The sequence below is a fragment of the Eschrichtius robustus genome, chromosome 3, assembly GCF_028021215.1.
Source record: "Eschrichtius robustus isolate mEscRob2 chromosome 3, mEscRob2.pri, whole genome shotgun sequence".
In the NCBI taxonomy this organism is placed as follows: domain Eukaryota; kingdom Metazoa; phylum Chordata; class Mammalia; order Artiodactyla; family Eschrichtiidae; genus Eschrichtius; species Eschrichtius robustus.
The window spans coordinates 144302104-144309887 of NC_090826.1; the positions used below are offsets into that span (position 1 = coordinate 144302104).

The 7784-nt window shown below is 37.7% G+C and overlaps 1 long non-coding RNA gene across 1 annotated transcript; it reads right to left on the reverse strand.

The window, feature by feature from the left end:
• Positions 1 to 205: 205 nt before the first annotated feature.
• Positions 206 to 7487, reverse strand: LOC137761496 (uncharacterized). Its single transcript, XR_011073423.1, has 4 exons — positions 7414 to 7487; positions 7052 to 7121; positions 534 to 758; positions 206 to 431 (listed from the first exon to the last, which is right to left on the reverse strand). It is a non-coding gene; the product is annotated as an uncharacterized lncRNA (long non-coding RNA).
• Between the last annotated feature and the right edge of the window lie 297 nt (positions 7488 to 7784).

The following is a 7784-nucleotide window of genomic DNA, read 5'->3' on the forward strand; positions in this document are numbered from 1 at the left end:
TGGCATGAGGGTGTTGTTCCACTAAATGGGTCTGGTACTTAAGGATATGTTGATGTTAGTCTGACTCAGAGATTATAGGTTCGTGCATTAAAATCCAATAAAATATTGAATGATGAGATGGAGAAATTTGTACTTACCTCAATTCCTTTCCAGATAAATACAGAACACTGTATTTACTTGGAAAGAATGTCTTGGTAATCTCTGGTTAGGTGGAAAAAGAGGTCTGGAAGGCAAGGGTCAGTACTTTGTGTCCAGGTTGATGCCACAGAGTGGAGTTCAGAGTACACAGCTGTGGAACTGACTGGGCTCTGAGCAGAGTCAATTAGATCTAGACATCTGAAGGACAGGCGCTGATGCTGACATCTGAGTTACACTTGTTTGTGATGTGGAGAGTTAAAAATAACCTTGGAACTTTAGGTTTTTATTTAGACCTGTTGATCAAAGTACAAACTTGAATCACTTATCTATTGCTGAGAAACAAATTGCCCCCAAATCTAGCAGCTTAAAACAACAAACATTTTAACCCATAGTACCTCTGGGTCTGAATTGGAGAGTGACTTAGCTAGATGGTTCTGGCTCAGGATGTCTCATGAGGTTTGACTCAAGATGTCAGCAGGAGCTGCAGTCATCTGAAGGCATGACTGGGACTGGAGGATCTTCTTCCAGGATGGCTTGCTTCCACGACTGTTGACAGGAGTTCCTCACCAAGTAGACCTCTCCATAGATCTCCATGAGTATCCTCATGACACGTCATCTGGCTTCTCCCAGAATGAGTGACCCAAGGCAAAGAAAAAGGAGGAAGCCACAACATCTTTTATGATCTAGTTGAGGAAAATATGCACTGTCACTTTTGCTATATGCTGTGCACTAGCTGTGAGTCATTAACTCCAGTCCACACTCAAGGGGATGGAAATTAAGCTTTACTTCTTAAAGAGAGGAGTATCAGAGAATTTGTGGACATATTTTAAAACCATCACAATACTCTAGATGTTTTTCTTAGCAAAACAAACCATCAAAAACAAGGCAAAACCGAATGAACTTCCTAAATATAAATAGCCCTTGTTACTCATTAGAAGAATGCATTTAAGAAAAAATTTACCCATGTCTCCTTTCATTAACAAATAAATTATTCACAAATATTCAAAATGAATACATGCCTGAGAGTCCGAATTTCAGGATATTATATTTGAAGGTCATTTATCCAAAGAGCAAACTTTAACTTACCAACTCTGAAAAAATTGAGGAAAGGACACTAAGATAAAACTTCTAATTCAGCAGTGTTTATAACAAATAGTTAGCTTTTAAGAATTAAATGAATCTGGGCTTCCCTGGTGGCAGAGTGGTTAAGAATCTTCCTGCCAATGCAGGGGACACAGGTTCGAGCCCTGGCCTGGGAAGATCCCACATACCGCAGTGCAACTAAGCCTGTGTGCCACAACTACTAAGCGTGTGCTCTAGAGCCCATGAGCCACAACTACTGAAGCCAGCGCACCTAGAGCCCATGCTCTGCAACAAGAGAAGCCACCACAATGAGAAGCCTGCGCACCGCAACGAAGAGTAGCCCCCGCTCGCTGCAACTAGAGAAAGTGCGTGTGCAGCAATGAAGACACAACGCAGCCAAAAATAAAATAAATTAATTAAATTTTAAAAAGAATTAAATGAATCAAAGTGACTTACAATATGATATTTTAGCAGTCTAGATCCCAAAACTTTTTCTTCAATTGCAAAGCATCACTCTTTTGCCACAGAGCATGTAAGAATCGCTACAAATATACAGATGTAGCAAAAAAAGCAAATACAAATCCCAAACAGAATTTACAGTAATCTACTATCTCACTGTTTTTCAGGAGTTCCTAGCCTGGAGGTTGATCTTTTTGCCCTTTCTCTCAATTCCTGAGATGGAGCACAAAGGCAGAATGAATAAGAAATGCTAGGAAATGCTCAATAACTTTGTCATTAAGACCCTTCCTTTCTTTTAGGGTCCACCTCTATTAGGACTGCTTCTGAATTCCTAGGTTGTCTTGAATTTGGGACACCTTCCCAGATGGGAGAGTTCATATCTTGCACAGAAAGCTTCTTTTCTTCATCCAAGTGCTTTTGAAGACATCTCCTACCCCCAGAGAGATTTGGAAATGTGGAGAGATGTTTTTGGTTATCACCATTGACTAGGAGCTGATCTTGGCTTTTAGTGGTAATATGCTCCTTACCACTAAAGGATAATCTCACAACACAAATAATTGTCTGGCCTCAAGTGCCAATAGTGTCTCCAGTTAGGAAACATTTCCTTCTCCTCTCTCGAGTTCTACCTCTAGTTTAGGTTGTAAACTCTGGGAAAGAAGGAATGTGGACCCTGTTCATCGCCCTAACCTCAGTGCCTAAAAGAGTACTTTACATGTAGTAAGTGCTCAATAAATATTTGTTGAATGACATGCCACCCATGATTGATTGGTGGACAATAAGACAGGTATACAAAAACCTGCTGACCAAAGTTCAATTTCCTTAGGCCTTAAATTGAATGACCTGGTGTTGGGATCCTGGAAACACCTGCTTTTCAAGTAAAGTTTCTTTTAGAGCTTTGTGTATGTCAGCTTGGAGTCTGTCATTTTGGGGGATGGTTACCCTGTGTGCCATAGTTTACTGTGAATCTGGGATGTGAATATAATCTCAGAGGGCTGTGTGGAATCATGGATTTAATTTTATTTTGTGTCTCTGTATTTAGGGGAAGTTGAAATACAATACATACTTTTTCTGGTAACAGTTTAACACCAAATTTATGAAGATATTAACTTGAAATCATGGTTCCCTAGATTTCCGGGAAAAGTTTGGAAATCTTTTAATTAAGCTTTCTAGTGATGGAGTGTTTTCAGTCGTAAAGTGTTATATTCAAGGTTAAAAGGGGTAAAACAGGTTTTGAGGCTTTGGGTAGGTATAACTCTTCCTTCCAGTAAGACTTTCCAAAAAGCAAATCGGCTGTAAATGTTGGACTATGTTTCCTAAAAATAAACAAACATTTATCAATTATCAGAAATATTGTTTACATGTAATTTATATTGTATAGAAACTACATTAAAAGATTTTCTCATCAATATTTCAAAGAAAAAATTTCCTGTTTACTTCATTTGTCCTTTCTCTTCTTTTTTCTCAATGTTAATTTTCATATTATATGAAAATTGCTCCCTTAATTAGCATTTAAAGTCTCTTCTCTGGGGATGTATTCGTTTTGCATTTCTAGCTATTTATACCATCAAGGAACAACATTTTTTGTTTTTTTTTTAAAGCATTAACTTTATCACAAAAGAAATATTTACAAATTATTTTTTCTCATGGCATTTAGTGTTTGTTTCACCTTCTCACCTCCTTCTGTATTTATAGTATATTCACGCATTGAGTATTTAACATTCCTTCATGATTCCACAACAGAACTTCTTTCCCCCCAGACATCTAATTAGTATTTTCTGTCACAACAGCATATTTTTTTGTGGCATAAAATTGCATACTTTTTTTGTACTGCAAGCAGCGTTTTAACTGGGGGGAGTTGACAGACTCTGTGGACCTATCTTCAAGGCTGGGTTCAGAGCAGCTATTTCCATAAACAGTCCCTGATGAATTCTAGCTTCTGGTTTCTTTTTATATATAATAACAAGATCCTTGGAAAATAATGATAGCCAAATAAAGAAAACCACTCCTCTACAGAATCACCGGTTTCCTGGGAGTGATTGCCATTATTTATAGGCTGATGTTTGTCTGGTTAAGTTGCTTTTGCCAGTGCACACAGAAGCAAATCTCATCAGAATCTGTTCTCTTAGGTATTTCTTCTCCCTCTTGATTTGTAGAATTGTTCCCTTTTAGTAACTATTTTGATGTTCTGAAGCAAGCTCAATTAACAGTGCTTTATTTTTGAGTTGGGGATAGTTGAGGCGTGTTAACGCATGTGTGTGTGGTTGTGTTGTTCTGCCCTTTCATTTCCTCTGAAACCACCTTTTGGAAATAAACCTTACATGGGGAGAGGATTCGGAGGAGGAAGGTGCATTCACAGTGTATTTATGTTTGAACCAAAAAAATTTTTCAAGGCAGAACCTGTGGTGGGATAACAGAGGATGATTCTGAGAAATGTCTGTGGGAGAGCCTTGAGTTGGAAGATGCTCTTGCTGAGATGGCCATTGGTGTATCTGTGCAATACTTTTTTTTTTTTTATTGAAGTATAATTGATTTACAATGTATTAATTTCTGGTATACAGGAAAGTGATTCAGTTTTATATATATATATTCTTTTTCATATTCTTTTCCATTATGGTTTATTATAGGATATTGAATATAGTTCCCTGTGCTATACTGTAGGACCTTGTTTTTTATCTATTTCATATATCGTAGTTAGTATCTGCTAATCCCAAACTCCTAATTTATCCCTCCCCCACCCCTTTTCCCCTTTGGTAACCGTAAGTTTGTTTTCTATGTCTGTAATTCTGTTTCTGTTTTGTAAATAAGTTCATTTGTATCATATTTTAGATTCCACATATAAGTGATATCATATGGTATTTGTCTTTCTCTTTCTGGCTACTTCACCTAGTATGATAATCTCTAGGTCCATCCATGTTGCTGCAAATGGCATTATTTCACTATTTTTTATGGCTGACTACTATTCCATTGTGTAAATATATCATATCTTCTTTATCCATTCATCTGTCGATGGATATTTAGGTTGCTCCCATGTGTTACTGTAAATAGTGCTGCTATGAGCACTGGATGCATGTATATTTTTGACTTATAGTTTTCTCTGGATATATGCCCAGAAGTGGGATTGCTGGATCATATGATAGCTCTGTTTTTAGTTTGAGGAACCCCCATACTGTTTTCCATAGTGGTTGCACCAGCCTACGTTACATTCCCACCAACAGTGTAGATGGGTTCCCTTTTCTCCACACCCTCTCCAGCATTTATCTGTAGACTTTTTAATGATGGCCGTTTTGACAGGAGTGAGGTAATACCTCATTGTAGTTTTGATTTGCATTTCTCTAATAATTAGTGATGTCAGGCATCTTTTCATGTGCCTATTGGCTATCTGTATGTCTTCTTTGAATAAATGTCTATTTAAGTCTTCTTCCCATTTTCTGAATGGGTTGTTTGTTTTTTATTATTGAGTTGTATCAGCTGTTTGTATATTTTGGTAATTAAGCCCTGTCGGTCACATCATTTGCAAATATTTTCTCCCAGTCTGTAGGTTGTCTTTTCATTTTGTTTATGGTTTCCTTTGCTGTGCAAAAGCTTATAAGTTTGATTAGGTCCCATTTGTTTATTTTTGCTTTTATTTGTATTACCTTGGGAGACTGACCTAAGAAAACATTGTTATGATTTACACCAGAGAATCTTTTGCCTATGTTCTCATCTAGGAGTTTTATGGTGTCATGTATTATATTTAAGTCTTTAAGCCATTTTGAGTTTATTTTTGTGTCTGGTATGAGGGAGTGTTCTAACTTCATCGATTTACATGCAGCTGTCCAGCTTTCCCAACACCACTTGCTGAAGAGATGGTTTTTTCTCCATTGTCTAGTCTTGCCTTCTTTGTTGAAGATTAATTGACTGCAGGTGAGTGGTTTATTTCTGGGCTCTATATTCTGTTCATTGATCCATATGTCTGTTTTTGTGTCAAGCTGTTTTCATTACTGTGGCTTTGCAGTATTGTCTGAGGTCTGGGAGGGTTATGCCTCCAGCTTTGTTCTTTTTCCTTAGGACTGCTTTGAAAATTCTGCATCTTTCATGGTTCCATATAAATTTCAGGACTAGGTGTTCTAGTTCTGTGAAAAGTGTCATGGGTAAATTGATAGGGATTGCATTAAATCTGTAGATTGCTTTGGATAGTACGGCCATTTTAACTATATTAATTCTTCCAATCCCAGAGCATGGGATATCTTTCCATTTCTTTAAATCGTCTTCATTTTCCTTTATCAATGTTTTATAGGTCTCAGTGTATAAGCCTTTCACCTCCTTGGTCAGGTTTCTTCCTAAGTATTTTCTTATTTTGATGTGATTTTAAAAGGGACTTTTTTTTTTTTACTTTCCCTTTCTGATATTTCATTGTTAGTATAAAGAAATGCAACAGATTTCTTGTATCCTGCTACCTTTGTGCAATTCTTGATAAAGGCTTTTTCTGATTTTATAAGAGAAAAAACAGCACTAAGTAAAATTAAACATCTAGATTCCTATCCCTTCCTATCACTGAGGCTGGGGAAATGGGAAATATGGGAGTTGTTCTAATTTTTTTCTCAGCTAAAGTTATTTCAGAAACAAAGATTAGAGTGAACTCCTCTCTTCCCTGCTCTCTGAGGGGCTTTGGGTACAAAGTTTCAGTTATGCAAGATGAATAAGTCCTAGAGATCTACTGTACGGCAGTGTCTATAGTTAACAATACTGTATTGTACACATAAAAATTTGCTAAGAGGGTCGATTTTATATTAATTGTTCTTATCCACACATATAAAACATAACAAATAAGATGTTGGGAGGAAACTTTTGGAGGTGATGGATAGGTTTCTGGCATAGATTGTACTGATGGTTTCATGGTTTTGTATTTATCTCTACACTCACCAACTTGTATACATTAAATATGTACAGCTTTTTGTGTGTCAATCATACCTCAATAAGATGGTTAAGGAAAAAGAAGTGGGCGTGGGATTTGAATTTGGACCTTCTCTGTGTTGGCTGGTCTTTTTGCTATCCCCAGCTTCCCGTCTTATCATGGCTAATTCACTAGGAGTGAAATGGCAGAGAAGGTGTCCCTCTGTTATAGGAACTTTTTAGAAGAAGGAAGTCCTGATCTATCTTATACCTTCAAGTATGTCAGGTATAGCAGGTGAGTCTTCTGAGATTTATGGAGGGTAGGTGTGCCAGGGTTATAACGGTTCACGGTGGGAGGGAACAGAGCCTTAAGTCTCTCACAGTACTGCATAAAAATGGATGTTATCTTGATTATATTAGTATTCTCACCAGTTACTAAAAGCCCTCCTGATGCTTTGGTGGCTTTGGTTCTTTTTGTCCTGTACCAAGGAAGACATACCTCTCTGTAGAAATTTGGATCAAAGTTCTAGTTCTCAAATCATGGCTTCTGGATGGGTGCTTCAGGGGTCCTGTGAACATTTGATTCAAATATTATTTCCATATTTACCTTAACCATTATATTAGTAAGAGTAAATATCGCTAGCTGCCATAACAACGTTCCAAGCCTTACTTGCCTAAAACACAGTTAAAGTTTATTACTTGCTATTCCAAATCTAGTAAAATGTTCCTGGTCTGCAAGTGGCCTTCTACATGGTCCTTAAGGAGCCCAGCCTCCTCCCACTTTGGGGCCTCACCCTCTTCTCTGGATCCTCAGAGCCCTTTCTAGCCAGCAGGCTGCTGAGGAAAGGGTTGGAGGGTTACCTGTGGTGAGTTTGCAGGTGCGGGGTCTGGGAGTGGTGTGGATCAGCTCTGCTCACATTTCACTAGGTAGATCTCACACAAATGGCTCCAAAGAAGGCTGGCAAACGTGGTTGAGCTGTATACCCAGGAAGAGAAGGAAAAAGAGATGACTTTTGCTAAGAACACACCACAATCATTTTTTAAAAATCTTTTAACTCTCTGGAGACCACAGCTTCTGAAAACATTGCCAGTGTTAACTTGTTTTAGTGAAGACTTTGGGAGGAAACTTCATTTGCTCTGTTTAATGATAGAATGCCCTAAAGTTGCCAAAAAAAAAAAAAAGAAAAAAAAGCTGTTACAAAACATCCTCACCGTCAGCAGCAATTTATCTG